Raw genomic sequence first — 25,704 nt, 5'->3', positions numbered from 1 at the left:
ACCAATCAAGGATTCGTCACTAGAATTGGTCTGATAACTGCTGAGCTGGGTGTGGGCAGGTGTACGTTCATTAACATCTGGAGCAGGAGATTCCCATGATGCAGTGCTTCCCTGCTTTTTCTGGTCCCAGAGTTCAGTGCGGTTCTGTAACGGGTCGGACTCATCCCTGCGGCACCTCCTGCTGGTGACTCTGGGAATTAGCTCAGTCCAGCCCTGGAGCGCCCTCTGCAGGCCGGTGATCCGCCTGTCCTCAGGCCCCCATGTCCCTCCCTGGAACCAGTGCCCTTTTACATGGGGGTGCTGCCCCCTGGCAGTAACCCCTTTTCTCTCAGGGCTTCCCCTTCTCAGGGAACCCCCACCCACTATCCCCACCTTGCCTCAGTATTGGCTACTGCCAGTCATTGTCTAGCCCCACGCTCTGGGGCAGACTGCAGTATCAGCCTACTCATCACAGGCAAAGGGGTTTGGACCTGCTGCCTTGGCCTGCCCCTGGGCTGCCCTCTGCAACCCCCAATACCAGTTTGCCCTTCGCTAGGCCACAGCCTGGGGGTTTCTATGCTGGAGCTCCCAGCTCCTCAGCCTTTCCCCAGGCCTGCTTCACCCTAGTTACCTTGCCTATAGCCCCTGCAGCCAGGCCCTTCTTCCTCTTCAGGCAGAGGAAGACTGTCTTGGCTTCTAGCTTCCCTGGCCTTCTTATAAGGCCCTTGGCTCAGTTTGGGGCATGGCCCCAGCTGCAGCCACTTCCCCAATCAGCCCAGCCTAGAGCAGCAGCTCTCAAGCCCTGCTAGGCTGCTTCTAAACCCCTCAGGGCAGGAGCAGGGTCCACCCTGCTACAGGTTCTCTGTTCTCCATTCTGTATGCAAATTGAGATGTCTCCCTGTCCCATCTCTCATGCAGATGAGGCTAAGGGAGTTGTCTCTGTTCTCCATTCTGTATGCAAATGGAGATGTCTCAATCTTGTCACCCTTGTCAGGAGGGTTCTAGGTGTGTCTCCCATTCGCCCTTCATTGCTCTCTGCAAGTCTTTTCTCTGATGGGTTTTGGTTTAAGCAGAGGCTGGTGGAGGGGTATATTTCATGAGTCAGACAGGCTGGATACTGAGCCCTGGTTCCCCAAGACCACAGAACTGATTGGTATCAAGAACCCTGGCTTGTTGAGCCAGATACGCTAATCCGCTGCAACACAGACCCAGGGTGTGAACCACACCCCCAAAACTGCAGGCTTTAACTGAAAAACCACTCATCAGGTATTCCTGCCTCCAGCACCCAAACACCCAGCTCCCAATGGTATCCAAATCCCAAATAAATCCATTTTACTCTGTATAAAGCTTATACAGGGTAAACTCATAAACTGCCCGCCCTCTATAGCACTAGGTGACAGATCCAGACCAGTGGGGTACAGGAGTCTGGTCCTATTAGTATCCAGGAAGTGGGTGGGCGAAGCCCGCCCACTGCTAAAGGACCTCCCCGCAGCCTAAGGGGAGGATCCACAGGGCCGGGACACTAACTAATTTACGTGGGACAACCAATGAAAAAAAAACAGGAGCGGGAGTGAGGTCATAGGGCTAAATGAAGGGAACCAGATGGGGACACCGAGCGAGAACCCCGGACAACGCCCACTGCTCCTCGAAGGCGTCAAGGGAGCCAGTGGACGCCGCCCAGAGGAACTCTGCCCGGATGCGTGAACGGACGGAGGAGCGGAAATAGGCCCCACAGTCGCAGGAAATCCCATCAGCCAACCTCCTCTCTCTGGTTTTATAGATGGCCAGTTTGGCCAGGACTAAGAGGAGGTTGACAAGGAGATCCCGCGACTTCGTGGGGCCACGGATGGGGAGTGCATAGATAAACAGGTGAGGGGAAAAGTGCAACCAAAAACGCAATAGGAGATCCAAGAGGAGCCGGAACAGGGGCTGCAACCTGGCGCACTCTAAATAAACATGCACCAGGGTCTCCTTCACACCGCAAAAGGGGCAGGTGTTGGGGACAGGGGTAAACCGCGCCAAGTACACGCCCGTGCTCACGGCCCCGTGAAGGAGCCGCCAACTGACATCCCCGGCGGGCCTCGGGACTAGGGCAGAATACAGACTGGCCCCACCGGGGCTCCTCACCCTCGAGAGGTGGCAGGAGGTCCCGCCATTTCGTATCGGGGCGGGACGCGAGGGTGAGGTAGTGAAGCATGTGGAGCCCGAGCGTGTACAGATGTTTTCTTGGCGCGGTCTGAAACAAAACCGGCTGCAAATCGGGCAGCCGGCTTGCAGTGAAAGGGCGTGGGGGGTGATTGGGGCCACGGGGCAGGAGCCCGATAAAAAGATCCACAGGGCCCGGGGTGGAAGGTGGCGGGGCGTGCCCTCTCACAGGACCCGGTCGAGGTAAACCCGAGCAGCGGGCAGTAAAGCGGCCTTCACCTCCTGAAGTACGCGCCGGGGGGTACGAGGGCCGGAGAGCCCCATGCGCTGAGCGAGCGTCAGGAGATCCAGCCAGTCTCCCCGTCGTAGTCCAGGAGGTCTCCGACCCTAGTGACTTCTGCCAAGACCAGCCTCTGGCGCACCGCGGGGGACTCCGCCACCTGCACACGGAGCTGGGGGTTGTGTAGCAGGGGCTCCGCGAGGAGATCGACCCCCACGGTGGCCGCCACGGACCTGGTCGTTGAAAAGAGCTTCCAGGTCCGGAGGAGGTCTTGGTAGAAGACCGGCAGCCCAGAGAGGTCTCGCGGAAGACCTCTCGGATGGAGAGAAAAGAGCTGCCGGTCGTATCGGAGCCCTCGGAAGCGGCGGAGGAAGGTGTGTGCCAAGACGCTCCACGCCGGACTACCCACACCGTACAGGAGCCTCTGCAGGGCCTGGAGGCGGAAGACGTGGACCTGAGTGCGCAGACACTTCAGGCCCTGCCCCCCCCTCCTCCAGGGGCAGGTGGAGGACCCCTGCAGAGACCCAGTGCGTTCCTGGCCAGAAGAACTCCAGAACCGCCGTCCGGAGGTTGGCCAGGAAATCCGGGCCGGGACCAGGGTGTTGAGCCGGTACCAGAGCATGGACAGGACTAATTGATTCAGCACCAGCGCCCTCCCTCGAAGAGAGAGGCACCGGAGTAGTCCTGTCCATTTCCGGAGCCGCGCCCGCACCCCACCCTCTAAACCATGCCAGTTCTCCAGCGGAGATGGATGCGTGGCAGAAAGGTAAACGCCGAGATAGAGCAGCGGACCCGCGCTCCACCGGATGGCCTGAAGTGCGGGTGGGAGGGAGCTCGCCTGCCACCCGTCCCCTACCAACAGGCCAGAGCTCTTGACCCAGTTGACCCGGCGGAGGAGGCCGCCGAATAAATGGCCTGGCAAGCCTCCACCCGCGCCAAGTCGCCCGGGTCCTGGACCACGAGGAGCACATCGTCGGCGTACGCCGACAGGACCAGCCGCAGCTCCGGCTCCCGGAGCACCAACCCCGTCAACCTCCGACGGAGGAGACAGAGGAAGGGCTCGATCGCCAGAGCGTACAGCTGACCCGAGAGGGGGCACACCCTGCCGTACTCCTCGCCCGAAGCTGACCGGCTCAGTCAGGGTCCAGTTGAGCCTGACCAGACACTCCGCGGAAGTGTACAGCACCTGGAGAAAACCCACAAACTGGGGTCCGAAGCCCAACGCTTGCAGAGTGCCCAGGAGATACCCGTGATCCACCCTGTCGAACGCCTTCTCCTGATCCAGGGACAGGAGGGCGAACGACAGACCATCCCTACACCCTAATTCCAGAAGGTCCCGGACCAGATACAAGTTATCAAAGATCGTGCGGCCCGGGATGGTGTAGGTCTGGTCCGGGTGGACCACGTCCGCCAGCACGGACCCTAGCCGAATCGAAATGGCCTTCGCAACGATTTTATAGTCCGTGCTGAGGAGCGAGATGGGACGCCAATTCCGTAAATCGCGGAGGTCCCCCCTCTTCGGCAATAAGGCGAGCACGGCTCGCCTGCACGAAAGAGGGAGGACCCCGCTCCGCAAAGACTCGGCCCAGACGGTGACTAGGTCTGGGCCGAGGACGTCCCAGAACACGCGGTAGAACTCCACGGTCAGCCCGTCCATGCCCGGAGATTTATTGGTGGGCATGCGACGGAGGGCTTCCGAGAACTCGGCCAGAGTGAGAGGCAGCTCTAGCCGGTCCCGGTCGCCCGCGCTGACCGTCGGGAGTCCGTCCCAGAGCACTTTGCAAGCGTTAGGATCGGTCTGATCCGGGGAGAAAAGAGCCGCGTAGAAGGCCCTGGCCCTCCCGCAGATCTCCGCCGGATCCGTGAGGGGGGTGCCGTCCTCCGCCAGGAGGCAGGTGACGTGCTTTCGGGCCCCCCTCCTTTTCTCCAGGGCGTAGAAGAAGCGGGAGCCGCGATCCATCTCCCGAAGGAGGCGGATGCGGGATCGAACAAAGGCACCCCGGGCTCGATGATCCTCGAGGGCCCGGAGCTCCTCCCGCTTCTCCCGGCACGCTCCGCAGAGGGATGGATCCTCGGGGCTGGCGGCCAGACGCCTCTCCAGCTTCAAAACCTCCCGTTCCAACTGCTCTATCGCCGCATCCCTCCGTCGGCTGGCGCCCCGGGTGTAGTCGCGGCAGAAGAGCCGGGCGCGCACCTTCCCCAGGTCCCACCATCGCCGCGCCGAGGGAAAGGCGCGTCTCTGCCCTCGCCAGGCCAGCCAGAACTCCCGGAAGGACGCCACGAAGCCCGCATCCTCCAGCAAACTATTATTAAAATGCCAGTAGGCCGGCCCCGGCCTCTCCGCGCAGAGAGAGGCCGTCACGGTGGCAAGGTGGTGATCAGAAAAGGGGGCCGGCCGAACGCTGGAGGAGTGGGCTCGTGAAAGGTGGAAACGTGACAGATAAATGCGGTCCAGCCGGGAGTGGCGCGACCGATGGGCCTCCACCCGGACGAAGGTGAAAGTCGAGACGTCGTCCGGGTGGTGGTCGCGCCAGACGTCCACCAGGGAGTGGCGTTCGACGATCTCCCGGAGGACGTCTGCTGCGGCCGGGCACTGCTCGGTCCCCGAGCGGTCCCGTTCCTCGAGGGTGGTGTTAAAGTCCCCGCCCAGGACCAGGCACTCACGAGGATCCAGGGAGCCGAGGAAGGCGGACGCCTGCCGATAAAAACGCAACCTCTCCGGGCCCGATGTCGGGGCGTAGACGTTGACGAGATTAACCACAAGCCCCTCCATGCGGACCCGGAGGTGCAGCAGGCGGCCCGGCACAGCCTCGGCGACCCCCAGCACCTCGGGCCGTAGGTCGGGGGAGAACAGGGTCGCCACTCCCGCCGAGCGAACCGAGAGGTGGCTAAAGTAGACCCTGTCCCCCCACTCCAGCCGCCAGCTAGCTTCAGCGGCCGGATCCGTATGGGTCTCCTGCAGGAAAACCACAGAGTACCCTCCGTCCCGAAGGAAGGAGAGCACCTGGCTCCTGCGGAGACCCATCCTACAGCCCCGGGCGTTCAAAGTGGCAAAGATGATCGTCGCCATGAGGAGTGTTGGGGGGGGTCCTCGCCGGCAGACACGCCCACGGCCTCCGTCGGGCCGCGCAGCAATCCGTGACCAAACCCGTGGGTGAGTAGAGAGTCACGGAAGAAGCAGACCCGCCGGTAGGCCGCGGCGGCCTGCTTCCCGGTCCCCTTACCCTCCCCTATGAGGGCCTTTGCGGCCCGGAGGATTAGATGGAAATCCCCCCACCGCTGGAGCGCGAGTTGGACTTTGTTACGGGAGCCACGGACGTCCTCAAGGAACGCCCGCAGCTCCTCCCTCAGCGCATGGGGGGGCGGGGTAACGGATCGATGACCGTCCCCCAGCGGGGCCCCCATCACAGCCCCGTGGCCCACCAAGGCGGGCAGGCAGGGGGCAGACCCTCGACGTGGCGTCCGACGGGCCGACGCCACGCGGCCCGCCCCGCTCCCCAGTTCAACAGGGGGCGGCGGAAGGAGAGCAGCAGCCCCTGATGGGTCAGAGCAGGGAAAAACAACTAAGGCCGCACCCTGGGGAGTATCCCGAGGGGCGGCGATGGCATCACGGGAGGTGGAGGGGACAAGAGTAGGACAAGGGGTCGGTTGGCCCACACCCAAGAGGGACACCCCCTGGGAATCGGGTCCGGGCAGCGGGGCATCGGCCGTCGCCTCGATGGGCTCGGCGGCCGTCAGCGGGGTGCCACCCGCAGCCGGGATGATGGAGGATCCCAGGGGACCCTCAGAGGCAGGAGCAGAAGCGGCAGTCAGGGGAGGGGAAACCGGGGACAGGGGGACCGAGGTGAGGTCACTCAGATCGAGGCCCGCTAGTAAAGGGTCGTCCTCCCCCTGCGTAACCGGGGTCAGACCCAGGGCCTCGATCTCCTCGTAGATGGAGGGGAGATCGCCGTCCGCCACCCCGGGGCCCTCCCCCACCAACACCCGAAGCGACGCCCACCTCAGCGCTCGCAGGGGGTGTGGATGGCAAGCGGGCAAGAGGGGCTCCCTTGGGGGCGCTCTCGGGAAGGGACCCCGGAGGAGGGACAGCGTCACCGTCCGGTGCTGCCACGTCGTGCCCAGCCAGCACCACAAAACGGGCGTCGTCAGGGGGCAAAGCGGAAGGCTCGTCATCAGAGACCCCCTTCCTGCTCTTCCGGGGGGCCTCCGAATCCGAAAGATGTAATGGGACCGGAGCCTTCCGCTTGCCCCGCTTCCCCTGCATTAAGGACCAGCCCTCCATGGCATCATCCAGGGGCTGGCTAACAGGGGTCAGGTCTGGGGGCAAGGGCAGCGGCTTAGGGACTCGGGGAGGCAACGGAGGGGCGACAGGAACGAGGGAGGAGTCTCCCTGGGGCGGGCCCTCTCCCACGCTCGGCGTTATCTCCGCCGCACCCTCCTCCACAGCGGTGGACTGAGAAGGAGGAGGGGCAGCTTCAGGTGCTGGGCAGCTAGGGGCACTGGCGGTGACGGGGCCGGCGCCATACCGGGGCTCGGGGGTCCCGGACGCTCCTCCGTGCCGGGCCAAGGGGCAGTCCCTCCGGACGTGCCCCATCGCCCGGCAGAGGTAGCACCGGGCCTCCCCCGTTGAATAATGCACCCGGTAGCGGGCTCCCTGGTAGGGGACCACAAAGGACCCCTCGAGCGCCTCTCCGTCACGTGCCGCCGGCGGCAGTTGAAGCTGCACTTGCCGGCGGAACGAGAGGACGTGACGGAGGGCGGGGTCCTTGCAGCCCAACGGGAGAGGGCTGATGACAGAAATAGGGCGCCCCAGGGCAGAAAGGGCGGGCAGCAGGGCGGCATTGGGCAGGAAGGGAGGGACGGAGGTCAGGACCAAGCGGACCCCCAGGTCTTCCAAGGGCTCCAGGGGCACAAACACGCCCCCCCTGCCAGACCCGTCTCTACCGCTTCCTGGGCGGCGGCCTCCGACGCCAGGAAGAAGACCACCTTCCCGTACATTTTGGAGGCCGCCACAATGGCCGTGGGCCCCACTACCCTCGCCAACGCCCTCACATAGGTTTCGACGTGGGGCGAGGCGGGCACCAGGAGGCAACGGACACCGTGCTTCCTAGTCAAGGTGGGAAAGGGGCCCCGGCCGCTAGAGATGGTAGTGGAAGCGGCAGGCGGAGGAGTAGCGGCAGGCGGGGGGGCCGCTGCCACCTGGGCATATGCCCTGGGGGCCGGGGGAGGGACACCTGCGGAGCTGGTAGAGGGAACAGCGGGGAGGGATGCCGCGGCCGGTAGCGGGACCACGGCAGCGGGGGTAGTCCCCGCCATGGAGGGCCTGGTCTTTATAGCCGGGCCCTTACCCTTCTTCCCACCCCGACCTTTCCGACCGGCTGGGGGGGCTCCCTCTGAATCGGAAGGGGCGAAGGACGTGGCAGCAGCGGACGTCTCCCCGATACTCGCCGTTGCCGGTGCCCCAGCGGGGGCAGTGGCAGGTAAACCGGCAGCGGCGGTCGAGGTAGAGGCTTGGGGATTGGACACGGGGGTTTCGGGAGGAGGGGCGGTGGGAGCATCGCGAGGGGTCTCCCCCGCCGCGTCCCCCGCCATAACGAGAGCGGGAAGGGGGACAAACAGCGAGGGGAGGGGAGGGAAAGGAGGCGACCACCCCTCCCCACTAGGCTGCAGGCAGGGGAGGAGGGTGCCAGAAAGGGAAGGCTAAAGGGGCGTGGGGAGCAAGCAAGGACCCAGGGGCGGGAGGGTGGCAGGCCACCGACCCAGAGGGGAATTCCGGCTCCTCTAGTTGCACTAGGGAATCAGGGGGGCTAACAGCATAGGGGGGGTGCAGTGAACAAGGGCAAACTCAAACGGGGGAAGGGCACAAGCGCATGGAAGGGGGCATGGGCGCACGAGGGGAGGGGCCAATGAGGGCTGGGGGATCACGGGGGGGGGAAAGTTGAGCTAGGAGCGGGGCAGAGGGACCATGGGGCTAGCTGCAGGGCTGGGGCAGGACAATCAGGGCCACAGAGGGAAATGGGTGGGGCAGACAAATGTGGCAAAGGAGAGGGGGCCAGGCCAAGGGGGTGGAGGTGGGGGGTGCGCCCACGGGCACTTGTGCAAAAAGTCAATGCAGCTGGCTGCTGCTGCAGGCCCAAATGGTGGAGGTGGGCGTGGCAAGCCAGGTGAGCAGCTCAGTCCCAGAGGCAGGAGAATGAGGCAGATGGAAAACAGCCAGCGGGGGTGGTGGAGGGGGCAACGACGGTGGTGGGGGCGAAGGGGGACACAGATGGACCGGGGGCAGGCTCCACGCCACACCCCCAGCGTCCCAACAGACACAGTCCAAGCCCCCACCACAAGAGCACAGTCCGAAAAATACTCAGTCCTTAGGTGCCCCCTCCACGGTGGCCTTCAGAGTCTCTACGAGGTCCTCCAGCAGCAGCAGGCAGCACTCTCCTTCTCCTCGGGGCTCCAGCAGCTCCCCAGCAGCTAACACAGCAGCTCCAGCAGCTCCAGGTGGTGGTCTGGTGGCCAGGCAGGAGGGACCCCGCTCAGAAGATAGTGGTGGTGGCTTCCTCAGCAACAAGGCCTGGAGCTGGGGTCCCTCACTCCCCTCCTCTGGGGAGCGGGCCAGCAGCCCCCCCCCCAGGGGCTGTAGGTGGAGTAACAGCAGCAACTGGGTGGTGGTGGGGAAATCTACTAGCCAGCCAGCAAGCAGACAGCAGAGAAAGGGGGTGGGTGGTGGTGTCTAGCCCAGCCAGGGGAGCAGCCGGGGCTGGAGCAGCAGCAAGGGCCCAGCAGGAACAACAGCAGCAGCAGCAGCCCTCTCCCTCCTATTCTCTACAGCAGAGGAGTCGAAGGGAGGTCTTCTGGCCACTGGAGGAAGAGTTTTCTGTTCCCTGAGTGACTAGGGCAGGCTGCCCTAGAGCAGTCAGGAACCTGCTAGAAACAATTAAGACAGGCAAGCTAATTAAGACACTTGGAGCCAATTAAGACCTTACTAGAATCAATTATGGCAGGCAGGCTAACCAAGACACCTGGTTTAAAAGGGACATCCCATCAGTTAGTGTGTGTGTGTGTGCGTGTGCAAGTGCAAGGAAGAGTGAGTGAGAGAGAAGGCGTGTTGCTGGAGGACTGAGGAGTACAAGCATGATCAGGCTTCAGGAGGAAGGTCCGGTGGTGAGGATAAAGAAGGTGTTGGGGGGAGGCCATGGGGAAGTAGCCCAGGGAGTTGTAGCTGTCACACAGCTGATACAGGGAACACTGTAGACCAGCTCCTATCCACAGGGCCCTGGGCTGGAACCTGGAATAGAGGGCAGGCCCGCGTTCCCACATCCCCCCAACTCCTGATTGGACCCAGGAGGAGTTGACCTGGTCTGTGAGAAACACCAGAAGGGAAGGTCTAATTTGGAAAGGGATCTGGACTGTCCCCGACCCACTAGGTGGGACACAGAGACTGTGGGGATTGTTCTCCATTCCCCCCATGCTGGCCAGTGATGAGGTGAGCTGAGTGAATGGCGGGTTTGCGCCTCTAGCAGAAGCGGCCAAACTGAGGGCTGCCATGAATCTCTGAGGCGAGCAAATCCGCCTATAAGTGCAGGACCCCCCAAGGCAGAGGAGAAACTTTGTCACAACTGATAGAGAGAGATGCACATTTGTTTACTCCCCCAGGTATTAATCACTTACTCTGGTTAATTAATGACCAAAAGTGATTTTATTAAGTATAAAAAGTAGGATTTAAGTGGTTTCAAGTAATAACAGACAGAACAAAGTAAGTTAGCAAGCAATATAAAACAAAACATGCAAGTCTAAGCCTAATACATTAAGAAACTGGTAAATCCTGCCCTTAGAGATGTTTCAATGAGCTTCTTTCACAGACTAGACTCCTTCCTAGTCTGGGCCCGATCCTTTCCCCTGGTACAGCCCTTGTTAGATCCAGCTCATAAGAAATCCCCTAGTTACCACCTGAGCAGTGTGTCCGCCATGAAAGTGAAACTGAACAGTTAAAACGCCAATTAGCTGTGCGTTCTGTCCAGGTGGCAAGCCTCACGGGCGGGGGACTCAGGTAACCCTTGAGAGTGATACTGTTTAAGGAAAGGGACCAGGAGGGATGGGGGCTAGTTGAGGAGCCCATCCTCCTTGCTAAATTGGTAATGAAACAAAGCCTGTGCCCATGGAAAGGGACTATATAGTGAGAAAAGCAGGATCAGGCCCAGACATGCAGGCAGGCAACAGATTAAAAAAAAGTGGAAAGCGAGTTGGAAGCCCTGAGGGCAGAGTGGCAGGAGTAAGAGAAGCAGTAAGTCCAGGCCTGGGGAATTCAGATCCATGGAACAATACTTGGAATGGTAAAATCTGAGTCAAGTGATTTAAGGAAAAAAAGTGAGATGTTCTCTGTAGATGCTGGAGGAAACTAAGTAGTTAAAGGTTGTGAAAATGTTAAAGAGAAAAAGAATTCTTGGTGTCTTTGCACCCCTGCTGAAGGAAAAATAGGCCCTTTTTTAAAGTGGTTGGGTTTTGGAGTCGGGTTCTAGCGTATCCATTAATCGTTGAGTCAAAGGGCCCTTGTCGGAACTGTGGCTGATGTAGTGCTTTCGCCACACAATTCCAAAGGTGCTCGGGGCTAAAACAAAGTCCAAAGTTCTCATGGGGCTGCTGAAGGAGTCTTTGTTTCTTCTCAGCAATTCCACGATTTCTAAAACAGGCGTTCTTGGTAAGAGATGGCCTCTTCTGCCTGATGCTGGGACTTATGGGGTGGTGGTGCTACACTCTGATTGACAAAGGGCAGAAGGAGGAGTTCTTAGAGGAGTCACACAACCATCTCATGGGCAGTTGATCCTGCCCTATTTTGGTCAAATCTGCTCTCTGGGAGGTCCTCTGTGGCCGAAACCCATCCCAACTGGTAGAGGATGGTGGAAGGACTTCTTAGAGGAGTCACACAAACCACTTACAGACGGATCACCCCACCCCAGCACACCCCCCAGGGCGGTCCTACAGGGGCAAAACCCATTCTGATTAGTAGAGGGTGGCGGGAGGGGATCTTAAAGGGGTCACATGACACACCTTGCTTCTGGTCATGTGTCCAGCTTGACTGCAAACATAGTACCTCCATGGAGCAGGACTTCCTGTGACAGCTGGGCTTAACTGGTCAATGGGCGGAGTTAATGTTTGATTTGACCGTAGGATCGTTATACTACTCTCAGATTTCTTTAGCTGGCAGTATTGTCTCAGCCCAACAGCGAAATTAGTTTGGAGAACCCCAAGAATCAATTTTCTGAGTCCGATCACACTTTTTAAAAACACTATAAGGGAATGTCTCCACTACAGACTTAACTCAACCTGTGTTAGGTCAGTGTACACACCACAGCTTTGGTCCCTCCTTTGGTTAGGAGGAGATTTACCGTCTCCCCCCAACCCATTGCATCTCTGTGCACTGCTCCAGCATCGCCACTGGCCCAGCACGGCCTGACTCCTGGCAGCGGCTTCCCCCTCCCCTGCCAGGTGGGTGGTGTCAGAGGTGGGCTGGCCCTTTTAGGGGATTTGGGCTCAGCCCCATCAGTGTGCAGTTAGCCCCACCCCCCAAGGTGATGGGTTTGGGACGCTGGCTGGATCAGACATCATGTGATGGTAGCCTGGGGTAGGGGCAGGGCTGCTTGTAAAATGGAGCCTGCTGTCTCACAGAGGGGAGACAAGGGGCTTGGAAACACATAGGGGGCTGGTGGATGAGGCCTAGAGTCTTGCAAGGGGCTGGTAGAGCTCCCTCGCTCAGGGAGATCTGGTGCCCTGATAGTAGGGTAAAGGGCAGGAAGAGACCTGTGGAGGATCCAGAAGGGATCCATGGTCAGGGAGGCATCAGGGAACACCCTCCCCCACACCAGCCAGAAGGAAAGGCCTGGCTGGAGCTGAGTGAGGGCCAGGAGCCAACCATTAAGGCCTTGTTGTCACTGCAGAAGAGGGACGTTATCTCAAAGAATCATACAACCATCAAGCTAGAAGGGGCCGCAAGGGTCATCTAGTCTAACCCCTGCCAAGATGCCAGGTTTGCTGTGTCTAAACCATCCCAGACAGTCGGCGAGCCTTTGAAACCCTCCAGTGAAGGAGCTTCCAACCACCTCTCCGACCCCCAGGCATCTGTTCCATTAACCTACTCTTCTTACAGTGAGGAATTTTGTCCTGAGATTTAATCTCAATCTGCTGTGCTGTAGTTTGAACCCATCGCCCCTCGTCCTGCCGTCTGCAGCAAAAGAGAACAACTTTTCTCCATCTCTGTTATGGCAGCCTTTCACGTGTTACAAGACTGCTGTCATGTCCCCACTTAGTCTCCTCTTTTCCAAACCAAAATACCCAGTTCCTTCAGTCTTTGCTCAGACGCCTTGCATTGCATTCCATCCCTCTGACCATCTGTGTCCACCTCTGGATACTCTCCAGTTTCTCTACATCCTTTCTATACATTGGTGACCGGAATTGGACACAGTTCTCCACCTGAGGCCTACCCAGCACTGGGTTGAGCGGTACTGTCAGCTCCTGTGACTTGCATGCGAGGCCTCTGTTAATGAAACCTAAAATTGCATTTGCTTTTTCTGCAACAGCATCGCATTGCTGACTCATGTTGAGGTTGGGATCCACCAACCCAGATCCTTCTCAGCAGTGCTGCTGCCAAACCACTTTCCCCCCATTCTGTATTTGTGCATGTGGTTGTTCTTCCCTATGTGTAGCACCTTATGTTTGTCTTTGTTGAATTTCATGTTGTTGTCTATAGCCCAGTTCTCCAATTTAGCAAGATCCCTCTGAATTTTAGCTTTATCCTCCAAAGTGTTGCAACCCTTCCCTCCTAGCCTTGTGTCATCTGCAAACTCTATCCGTGTGTTCTCCATACCTACAAGCAGGTCAGTACTGAAGAACTTGAGTTAACTAACTTGAGGTAAAATCCTAGTGAAGACAAGGCCGTGTGTAGTTTTCACATGAGCTCTTAGCAGATCACGTTAAAACCTGTGGAGGAGCCTAACAACTAATTTGAAAAATATGACCTGCCTTGTCTCCATGAGGTTTTAGCTTGAGTTAAGGGCAAACGTTTCTCCCCATACAGACCAGGGCATCCGAAGCTTAGGAGTGCTGCAGGGGACTGCTAAGCATGGAGAAAAAGACTTTTAATGAAAATTAGAATCTTTTGGTTAAACCCAAATGACAAAACATGCAATCAAGAGAGTAGGAGACAACTGGGGGATGATAAATCTGAAAGTCCTCTGCCTGAAATGCAGCCTGCTGATAAGAAAATACAATTTTCTGGTCCAACTGTGCCCCTGAATAACTCAGAAACCTCCTGCGACACAGAGTACAAAGAGAGCCAGAATGCATGTTCTCTTGAGGTTAACACTAGGCTGGGGCGGAAGTTGGTTTTAACAGGAAACCCCTGTTTCCTCCACTGAAAATGTTGTTTCTCACGTTGGCTGAAGATGGAAGCTAGCTTACAACAACTGCCCAGTGCAGTAGGACTGGGTTCTGCCATGCTTATCGACATGGGGTTATACCTTCCCCCACAAGCAGCCTCATTCATTTCAAGGGGACCAGCTGCAAATTAAGGTATTTCTCATAGTGAGTAAAAGTGGCAGAATCTCACCCTCTGGCTTGGTCTACACTACAGAGTTCATAGAATCATAGAATATTAGGGTTGGAAGGGACCTCAGGAGGTATCTAGCCCAACCCCCTGCTCAAAGCAGGACCAATCCCCAACTAAATCATCCCAGCCAGGGCTTTGTCAAGCCTGACCTTAAAAACCTCTAAGGAAGGAGATTCCACCACCTCCCTAGGGAACCCATTCCAGTGCTTCACCACTCTTTGAGAGAAAAAGTTTTTCCTAATATCCAACCTAAACCTCCCCCACTGCAACTTGAGACCATTGCTCCTTGTTCTGTCTTCTGCTATCACTGAGAACAGCCGAGCTCCATCCTCTTTGGAACCCCATTTCAGGTAGTTGAAAGCAGCTATCAAATCCCCCCTCATTCTTCTCTTCTGCAGACTAAACAATCCCAGTTCCCTCAGCCTCTCCTCATAAGTCATCTGCTCCAGCCCCATAATCATTTTTGTTGCCCTCCGCTGGACTCTTTCCAATTTTTTCCACATCCTTCTTGTAGTGTGGGGCCCAAAACTGGACACAGTACTCCAGATGAGGCCTCACCAAGGTTGAATAGAGGGGAATGATCACATCCCTCGATCTGCTGGCAATGCCCCTACTTATACAGCCCAAAATGCCATTAGCCTTCTTGGCAACAAGGGCACACTGTTGACTCATATTCAGCTTCTCGTCCACTGTAACCCCCTAGGTCCTTTTTTTGCAGAACTGCTTCCTAGCCATTCGGTCCCTAGTCTGTAACAGTGAATGGGATTCTTCCGTCCTAAGTGCAGGACTCTGCACTTGTCCTTGTTGAACCTCATCAGGTTTCTTTTGGCCCAATCCTCTAATTTGTCTAGGTCCCTCTGTATCCTAGCCCTACCCTCCAGCGTATCTTCCACTCCTCCCAATTTAGTGTCATCTGCACACTTGCTGAGAGTGCAGTCCACGCCATCTTCCAGATCATTAATGAAGATATTGAACAAAACCGGCCCCAGGACTGACCCTTCGGGCACTCCACTTGAAACCGGCTGCCAACTAGACATGGAGCCATTGATCACTACCCGTTGAGCCCAACGATCTAGCCAGCTTTCTATCCACCTTATAGTCAGGTCATCCAGCCCATACTTCTTTAACTTGCTGGCAAGAATAGTGTGGGAGACCGTATATAAAGCTTTGCTAAAGTAAAGGAATAACACATCCACTGCTTTCCCCTCATCCACAGACCCAGTTATCTCCTCATAGAAGGGAGTTAGGTTAGTCAGGCATGACTTGCCCTTGGTGAATCCATGCTGACTGTTCCTGATCACTTTCCTCTCCTCTAAGTGCTTCAGAATTGATTCTTTGAGGACCTGCTCCATAATTTTTCCAGGGACTGAGGTGAGGCTGACTGGCCTGTAGTTCCCCAGATCCTCCTTCTTCCCTTTTTTAAAGTTGGGCACTAAAGTAGCCTTTTTCCAGTCATCCGGGACCACTCCCATTCGCCATGAGTTTTCAAAGATAATGGCCAATGGCTCTGCAATCACATCCGCCAACTCCTTTAGCACTCTCGGATGCAGCGCATACGGCCCCATGGACTTGTGCTCGTCCAGATTTTCTAAATAGTCCCGAACCACTTCTTTCTCCACAGAGAGCTGGTCATTTTCTCCCCATACTGTGCTGCCCAGTGCAACAGTCTGGGAGCTGACCTTGTTTGTGAAGAAAGAGGCAAAAAAAGCATTGAGTACACTAGCTTTTTCCACATCCTCTGTCACTAGGTTGCCTCCCTCGTTCACCAAGGGGCCCACACTTTCCTTGACTTTCTTCCTGTTGCTAACATACCTGAAGAAACCCTTCTTGTTACTCTTAACCTCTCTTGCTAGCTGCAACTCCAAGTGTGATTTGGCCTTCCTGATTTCACTCCTGCATGCCTGAGCAATATTTTTATACACCTCCCTGGTCATTTGTCCAATCTTCCACTTCTTGTAAGCTGCTTTTTTGCGTTTAAGATCAGCAAGGATTTCACGGTTAAGCCAAGCTGGTCGCCTGCCATATTTAGTATTCTTTCTACACATCGGGATGTTTTTTTCCTGCAACCTCAATAAGGATTCTTTAAAATACAGCCAGCTCTCCTGGACTCCTTTCCCCCTCATGTTATTTTCCCAGGGGATCCTGCCCATCAGCTCCCTGAGGGAGTCAAAGTCTGCTTTTCTGAAGTCCAGGATCTGTATTCTGCTGCTCTCCTTTCTTCCTTGTGTCAGGATCCTGAACTCGACCATCTCATGGTCACTGCCTCCCAGGTTCCCATCCACTTTTGCTTCCCCTACTAACTCTTCTCTGTTTGTGAGCAGCAGGTCAAGAAGAGCTCTGCCCTTAGTTGGTTCCTCCAGCACTTGGACAAGGAAATTGTCCCCAACACTTTCCAGAAACTTCCTGGATTGTCTGTGCACTGCTGTGTTGCTCTCCCAGCAGATATCAGGGTGATTAAAGTCTCCCATGAGAACCAGGGCCTGCGATCTAGTAACTTCTGCTAGTTGCCGGAAGAAAGCCTCGTCCACCTCATCCCCCTGGTCTGGTGGTCTATAGCAGACTCCCACCACGACATCACCCTTGTTGCTCACACTTCTAAACTTAATCCAGAGACTCTCAGGTTTTTCTGCAGTTTCATACCGGAGCTCTGAGCAATCATACTGCTCTCTTACATACAATGCAACTCCCACACCTTTTCTGCCCTGCCTGTCCTTCCTGAACAGTTTATATCCATCCATTACAGTACACCAGTCATGTGAGTTATCCCACCAAGTCTCTGTTATTCCAGTCACGTCGTAGTTCCTTGACTGTGCCAGGACTTCCAGTTCTCCCTGCTTGTTTCCCAGACTTCTTGCATTTGTGTATAGACACTTAAGATAACTCGCTGATCATCCCCCTTTCTCAGAATGAGACAGGAGTCCTCCCCTCTTGCGCTCTCCTGCTTGTGCTTCCTCCCGGTATCCCATTTCCCCGCTTACCTCAGGGCTTTGGTCTCCTTCCCCCGATGAACCTAGTTTAAAGCCCTCCTCCCTAGGTTAGCCAGCCTGCTTGCAAAGATGCTCTTCCCTCTCTTCGTTAGGTGGCACCTGTCTCTGCCTAGCTCTCCTCCTTCTTGGAACACCATCCCATGGTTGAAGAATCCAAAGCCTTCTCTCCGACACCACCTGCGTAGCCATTCGTTGACTTCCACAATTCGACGATCCCTACCCAGGCCTTTTCCCTGCACAGGGAGGATGGACGAGAACACCACTTGCACCTCAAACTCCTTTATCCTTCTTCCCAGAGCCACGTAGTCTGCAGTGATCCGCTCAAGGTCATTCTTGGCAGTATCATTGGTGCCAACGTGGAGAAGCAGGAAGGGGTAGCGATCCGAGGGCTTGATGAGTCTCGGCAGTCTCTCCGTCACATCGTGAATCCTAGCTCCTGGCAAGCAGCACACCTCTCGGTTTTCCTGATCGGGACGGCAGATAGATGACTCAGTCCCCCTGAGGAGAGAGTCCCCGACCACCACCACCCTCCTACTTCTCTTGGGAGCGGTGGTCGTGGAACCCCCATCCCTAGGACAGTGCATCTCGTGCCTTCCAATCGGTGGAGTCTCCTTCTGCTCCCTTCTCTCAGGTGTACCTAGATCTACTCCACTCTCCACATTAGTATCTGTGAAAAGAACAAGAAAATGGTTGCTCATCTGTATCTCCATTGCTGGTACATGGACGCTCCTCTTTCTTCTTCTGGAGGTCACATGCTGCCAAATTTCTTTACCGTCCCTCTCTCCCCTCTGCACAGCCTGCTCCGATTCTTCAGGATGTTGTGCCGGTAGAAGCATATCCTGACGTCTATCCAGGAAATCTTCATTTTCTCTTATGCAATGCAGGGTCGATACTTGTTGCTCCAGACCTCGAACCGTCTCTTCCAATATGGAGACCAGCTTGCACTCTGTACAGACAAAGTCGCTTCTGTCCTGTGGAAGAAAGACAAACATGGCACAACCTGTGCAGGTTACAACAGCTGAACGCTCACCTTCCATAATTTCTTGCTTCTAAGAGCTTCCTCAGCTGTTGCAGCAACTCACAGAAGCCCGTGAGATGAAAGCCTCAGTGGGCTCTCCCTAGGCGAACTCCTGGGCGAACTCCCTCTATTAACCTCTGCTGTTTGCCACTCAGCTGATTTGCTGTTGACTGCCTTTTTACAGCAGTCAGGCCCATTCAAGGCCCACCTGGAACAAAGCCCTCCCAATTCACACTTTTTTCGAACAATCAAGCACAAAGTCAAACTGACAAACTGACCCCTGCAACAGACACTCAAATACTCACCAACACAGCCCCCCGATGCAGCACTTAGCCTACCTCCCGACCTCACAGACAGATCCCAGGCAAACTCCCTCTGTTAGCCTCTGCTGTTCACTGCTGAGCTGGTTTGCTGAGTTAGGTCAACGTAAGCTGCCTTAAAACTCCTCCCCCTCCTTCCCCCTCCAACCACCTCTCCCCTCCACCCTTCCCCTTCCTTCCTCCATCCGACCACCTCTCCCCATCACTCCTCTCTCTCCCCTTCCTTCCTCCATCCGACCACCTCTCCCCATCACTCCTCTCTCTCCCCTTCCTTCCTCCATCCAACCACCTTTCACCCCCATCCTTCCTTCCCGCTCTTCCTCAACTCACCTCCCTGCCCCTGCCACAGGGTTCCCGAAAGGGCAGAGGGGCAGGGCTGTCAGAGAACAAGGGACACTGGCTCAGGGGAGCCGAGGAAAGCCAGACATTGAGGCAGGATGAGGAGGATCCTGCCACAGCCCCGACCTTCTGCAGCAATGGTGAGGGAGGCAGCAGGGACCGGGGCGATGCAGGGATAATTGACCAGTATCATTCCTAGTGTTCTTTTTGTTCCTAATATACTTAAAAAACTCTCCTTGTGTCCCTTTGGTCTCCTTGTCGATTTTCTTTAATTCCGAGCTTCGGATTTACATTCATTAATATCACTTTCCCCGTTCTTCCATTCTGCTATATATAGGGCTGTAGGTTAATCGCAGTTAATTCATGCAATCAACTCAAAAATTAATTGCAATTAAAAAAATTAATTGCGATTAATCGCAATTTTAATCACACTGTTAAATAATAGGATACCAATTGAAATGTAATAAATATTTTGGATATTTTTCTACATTTTCATATATATTGTATTCTGTGTTGTAATTGAAATCTAAGCGTATATTATTTTTGCTTACAAATATTTGCACTGTAAAAGTGATAAACAAAAGAAATAGTATTTTTCAATTCACCTGATACAAGTACTGTAGTGAAATCGCTTTGTCGTGAAAGTGCGATTTACAAATGTAGATTATTTTTGTTACATGATTGCACTCAGAAACAAAACAATGTAAAACATCAGAGCCTACAAGTCCACTGAGCCCTACTTCTTGTTCAGCCAATTGCTAAGACAAACAAGTTTGTTTACATTTAAGGAACAACGCTGTCCTATTCTTATTTACAATGTCACCAGGAAGTGAGAACAGGTATTTGCATGGCATTTTTTAGCTGTCATTGCAAAGTATTTATGTGCCAGATATGCTAAACGTTCATATGGCCCTTCATGCTTCAGCCACCCTTCCAGAGGACATGCTTCCATGCTGATGACGTTCATTAAAAAATAAGTGTTCATTAAATTTCTGACTGAATGCCTTGGTGAAGAATTGTATATCTTCTGCTCTGTTTTACCCACATTCTGCCATATATTTCATGTTATAGGAGTCTCAGATGATGACCCAGCACATCTTGTTCATTTTAAGAAGACTTTCACTGTAGATTTCACAAAACACAAAGAAAGTACCAATGTGAGATTTCTAAAGATAGCTTCAGCACTCAACCCAAGATTTAAGAATCTGAAGTGCCTTCCAAAATCTGAGAGGGACAAGATGTGGAGCATGCGTTCAGAAGTCTTAAAAGAGCAACGCTCCTATGTGGAAACTACAGAACCCAGACCACCAATAAAGAAAATCAACCGTCTGCTGGTGGCATCTCACTCAGATGATGAAAATGAACGTACTTCAACCTTCACTGCTTTGGATTCTTATCAAGCAGAACCCGTCATCAGCATGGATGCATGTCCTCTGGAATGGTGGTTGAAGCATGAACACAAATCTTTAGCACATCTGGCACATAAATATCTTGCAACGCCAGCTATAACAATGTCATGAGAATGCCTGTTCTCACTTTCTGGTGACATTGTAAACAAGAAGCAGGCAGCATTATTTCCTGTAAATATTAACAAGTTGTTTGTCTGAGCAACTGGGTGAACAAGAAGTAGGACTGAGTGGATTTGCAGGCTCTAAAATTTTACATTGTTTTATTTTTGAATGCGGGCTTTTTTGTACATAATTCTACATTTGTAAGTTCAACTTTCATGATAAAGAGATTGCACTACAGTACTTGTATCGGGTGAATTGAAAAATACTATTTTGTTTTTTACAGTGCAAATACTTGTAATCAAAAAATAAATATTTGTATTCTGTGTTGTAATTGAAATCAGTATACTTGAAAATATAGAAAACAACCAAAAATATTTAAACAAATGATATTCTATTATTGTTTAACAGTGTGATTAATCACGCGATTACTTGAGATTAATTTTTTTAATCTCTTGACAGCCCTAGTTATATATGATTTTTTTTATAGCTGCCTTCACTTCCCCTATAAACTAGGTCTTTTGTTTTAACCAACATGGACCTTTTCCTCAATTGTGGTACTATGGCTTTTTGGCCATCCACTAAACTGTTCTTAAACAATTCCTAATTATCATTCACACTTTTCTGATTAAATTCTTCCCCACAGAATTGAGATTTGGCTCAAAATTGTTTTCAGCTTTGTGAAATTGGCCCTTTTAAAGCAGCAAGTCTATACAGTAAAAATTATTTTATCCAGCACTTCACCAGCTGGAAAGCTCTTTAAACTGGCATTTCTCATGTTCATTGAAGTCCAGATTATAGTCTAGTTGTCACAGGGCCAGCACAGGAGGAGATGCAGGGTGCTGAATCCAGGGTCCGCTCACCTCGGGCAGCTCCCCACAAGCGGTGACCTTTCCTGGCTGTTCCTAGGTGGAGGCATGGACAGGAGGCTCTGCGTGCTGCCTAAACCGGCAGGTACTGCCTCCGCAGCTCCCATTGGCTGCTGTTTGCATTGTAATTTGTTTGAGTTGCTCGTTGCTTGTTTTGGGCTTCCAGAGAAGTGGCTGCTTTTTTTTTTTTTTTGAAGGGGAGGGGACAGAGCCGAGATGAGAAGAGCATGATTGGCTCCTAGTTGCACAATCCACCTAACTAAAAGAAATGATCTGGAGGAGACTGACAGCCCCCAGGGCCAATGGGGAGAGGTCAACGCTCCAGGTCAGCCTGATTGACAGGGCACTACAGGCCAATGAGGGAAGGTATTCAGGGAACCAAGAGCCCAGGAGTGGGAGAACTGACTCTTAACTCCCTGCGCTTTGGATGATTCCCACTCTCAGCACCTAGCTGCCACGTACCCACTCGCTCCTCCAGGCCCACCTTTGATATGCTTGTCTTCCTTCAAACCCTGTGTGACGTTACGAGTATAATATAATATCTCATTGAAAGGTGATAGGGCCAGAAAGAGTTAATTAACTCAGACTAACCTGACCCATGGGTGAACCTTAGGAACCTGTTAGGAAGATATGTAAATGAATAGAGCTTTGAAATGCAAGTCTGCATTGTTAGAGATCTCAAGGGTAGATGTTTATTCAGGTCTTGTGATATGAGCAAACAAGGCTTGTCTATTGCTATAGCTTTGATTCAAAGATCAAAAAAGGAATATTAACATTTAGGAAGACACTTGAGTGAAATAGTATTATTGTCTATGTGTCTCTTTGAAAGTTGTGGTAACCTGTATCTGAACTGGTTAATGGATAAATTACCCTGTGCTAATTCCCAGGATGTTTGGGAGAAGGAGAGTTAAGCCCAGGGGTGGATCCAGGCCCCAGCACGCCAAGCACGTGCTTGGGGCGGCATGTCGCAGGGGGCGCTCTGCCAGTCGCCGGGAGGGAAGGTCCACCAAAGCCGCGGGACCTGCAGATCGCGGGACCAGCGGACCCTCTGCAGGCATGCCTGCAGGAGGTCCACCAGAGCCGCCTGCCGCCCTCCCGGTGACCGGCAGTGCGCCCCCCGCGGCATGCCGCCGTGCTTGGGGCGGCGAAATGTCTAGAGCCGTCCCTGGTTAAGCCTATTGTTTTCTCAGGCCAAAAGGCTGCTGGAAATGTATAAGAACCCTGGGACACGATCCTGCTTCATCTCCGATCTGCTTTGGGTTTCAAGAGGGGGAAACCTTAAGCCACAAGGACTGAGATCCCCAGTTACTGACTGGAGTCACCCTGAATATGGACATTGGACTATAACCTATGGACTATTTCTAAAAGGACTTTTGGCAACTACAAGCTCATCTCTGCTACGTACCTGAACCTCAAGAATTGAATTCAAGTCGGTCTGTATATTGATCTTTTAACCAGCACTCTCTTTTCTTTTTTAATTTTATCTTAGTTACTAAGAATTGGCTATAGTGTGTATTTTGGGTAAGATCTAAGTTTTAATTGGACCTGGGTGTGTGGCTGATCCTTTGGGATTGGAAGAACCTTTTCTTTTATATGCTGAAGTAAGATTTTCAGGAATCGTCATCATATCTGACAGGTGTGTCTGGATGGAGGCCTGAGGCTGGGCACTTTAAGGGAACTGTGTTGTTTGGATTTCTAAGTGACCAGTGAGGTGCTACAGAAGCTGTTTTGTGCTGGTTGGTAAATCAAAGTATTGGAATAACCACCAGCGTTTGGGGTTTGTCCTCAGGGGGCTCCTACAGGCAGCACCGTCACACCCTGATCTTCCTGCCAGTCCTCTGACCTCCCTCCCAACACACGCTTCAAACAAATTAGGGCACTAACCAGACACTGCCCCTTGCTTTGCAGTTCAGGTGTGTTCATTCCATCTCAGTTCATTCCATCTCCCTGCACTGCGCTGGTGCCTACCTACTGTCAACTCTTTGGGGGCAGGGACCGGGTCTCATTGCCTTCTAAAGAGCCTGGCATGGGGTTGATGCCGTACTGACAACATTCCTGTGCCTTAGCAGCGGTGAGGGGCGGGGCGGAGGAAGGCTCAGTGTTCGGGCTTGGCTGGACCACGGGCGGTTCAGTCCTTTCAGAACCATTTTGCTTCAAAGGAACCGAATCTGTGGGACACTCTGATTAGTGCCTTTGGCATGTTTCTAAATACAAGTAGAAGGGGACAGCTTGCTTACTTCCCCCCACCCCCTGCCTTTAAATTAAAACCAAGAGCACGTTATCTGCAGGCCACATGGCGACTTAGTGCTCCTAGAGTGTGTATGGGGGGGCAGAGAGAGGAGTGAGCTCGCTGGTGGGACCTGGGGGAAGGGAGCAGAGACGAGAAGAGGCAGAGGGAAGAGGGAAGTGGAACCAGGAACCCGGGAACGGCTGGCCAGCCCTGGGGGAGCTCAAGTCACCTCTGACCGACCTGCTTGTTTTGGGGGGTTGGGCTTGTTCTTGAAGGGCAGAGTCGCATATTTATCTCGTGAGACGTGGCAGCTTTGGTTGGCTTTTACCCGTCTGCCTTGAGCTGAAAGGCTCTGTAGGCCCTTACCAAAGCCCCGATCCCCCCGATCCCCCCACCTATTTCCTTAGAATGGTAAATGGGGGGGGAAACTGAGGCACAGACAGGTCAGGTAACTTGCCCACGGTCTCCCAGTGAGTCAGGAGCAGAGCAAGGAATAGAAACCGGGAGTCCCTATTGCCAGGTCTTGTCAGGGACCGGACCGGCGGGGACAGCTGCTGCCCGACTCTCACCAGGCCTGCTTAGAAGCTTGGCACCCAGCCGAGATCAGTGGCTGCTCAGTGTGGATCTTGCCCGCTCTTTGGGCCTGGACTACACAAGCCCTAGACTTCCCTCTCAAGAAATGCTTAGGCAGGGGGGAAATCCTGCTCCCAGATCTCTCTCACAGGACTCCTGCCTGGCACTAGAGTCACTCCTGATTTAGGGAGGGTCGCTGTTCACATTCGAGTTCAGGTCGGTTCTGACCTTATTTGGCCTCATTCTGCTGTTGCTGTTAACCACAGTCGGGGAATAGGAGGCTGAGCAGGTATTGGATTTCGGGGGTGGAGTTTCCTCAGTCAGTGGCATTTGAGCTGTAACTTTCCATGGATACGTTTCTTCTTCTCCTTCAAGGAAACCCTCCTGAGACATCGGTCCCTTGGCGGCACAGGGCGCGGGGCATCGTCACTGCTGTCCTTCTCCTCCTGGGCCTGGCCCTGGCCACGTCCCTCCTTGCTGTGACACTCCTATGTAAGTTCAACTGCAGCTCCAAGCCCAACGTTTGCCAGCTTCCATACACGCCAGCTGGGTCGACTGCGGGGGAGGGAGGAGCACCTCCACATTCCAGCAGAATATCGACTGCGTTTCCAGTGTGTCCCTCCAAATAAATCTCCTGCTCCAGGGAGTTCGAATGGAGCTGTAAGATCTTGCCCTGCTGCTTTGATACTGGCACAAACTTTCTAAGTCTAACGATGGTCCAGCACTGGCACAGGTCACCTGGGGAGGCTGTGGAACCCCCATCACGGGAGGTTTTTAAGGACAGGTTAGACAACCACCTGTCAGGGATGGGCTGGGTGAACTTCATCCTACCTGAGCATCACCTCAGGGACTTCAGATCACATGTGGCAGCCCCACATGCTCAACCTGCGCTCTGAGGGTCACGCTGGGTCCGTTCCTGACCACATATCACCAGCACGAGCCTCAGCCCCAGGCATCCTCATGGCACCATTGAAATGCCCTACGGAGAGACCGGACAGCCCAGTGGTTCGGACACTTGTCTGGGGGCTCAGACTGCTGGGTTTAATTCCCTGCTCTGCCAAAGAGTCCCTGCCCTGGAGCCAGCGAACAGCTGAAAGCAGGGAGCTGGAGTGGAGAGCTCTTGGAGGAGAGGGGAGACAAGCCCCTGTTCCTTAGGGGCAGTGAGTGGCAAAGACGACTGGTGCCTCCCCGTGCTGGGGGGCCACAATCTAAAGGGGAGGACACGTGACTGCCCCATGTGTCTCCTCTGCCCAGCGACCCCCGCGCCCAGCCCAGGCCCACCATGCACTCCCCGCCCTGCCAGAGTTACCTGCGGGGGGCTCTGTCCTTCTCCCGCCGCGCCTCCCCCCAGCACATTCGGCCGCTCTCCCTGGCAGCCAGGCCCGGGCGAGGAGCAGGAGGGAGCCGCGTCTCATGCGGCTGAAGCCGGCCGCTCCAGGTCACTGCTCTGTGCAGGGCAGCAGCTGCCTGAGAGCCCGGCTGGGGGTGCGGTGCTGGGTCGCCCCCACCAGGGCCCTGCTGCTGGGGACAGGGGCTGAATGAGCCGGAAACGTGCCAGGGGGTCAGGGGACTCCAGCTTGCTCGACCCCTGTGCCTGGTAACCTGGCCTTGATGGGGTAGCTCCCGCCACCTCCCCACCAGGCTCTCTCAGGCAGCCGCTGCCCTGCACAGAGCAGAGACCCTGAGCGGCCGACATGAGAAGCATCTGGTCCTGCCCCCTCCACTCCCTGCCCGGGCCCGGCTGTCGGGGACGGGGCCGAGCGTCCCAGGGGTCAGTGTCAGTGGGAGAAGGACACAGCCCCTCTTCCTCCTTCCCCCCGGCATGCCAAGCAGAAATCTGGGGGCGTTTCACCCTGCATT

The sequence above is a fragment of the Mauremys mutica genome, chromosome 5 (genome assembly GCF_020497125.1).
Source record: "Mauremys mutica isolate MM-2020 ecotype Southern chromosome 5, ASM2049712v1, whole genome shotgun sequence".
In the NCBI taxonomy this organism is placed as follows: domain Eukaryota; kingdom Metazoa; phylum Chordata; order Testudines; family Geoemydidae; genus Mauremys; species Mauremys mutica.
The sequence above is the reverse complement of the archived record's forward strand: the minus strand, read 5'-3'. Positions refer to the sequence as shown.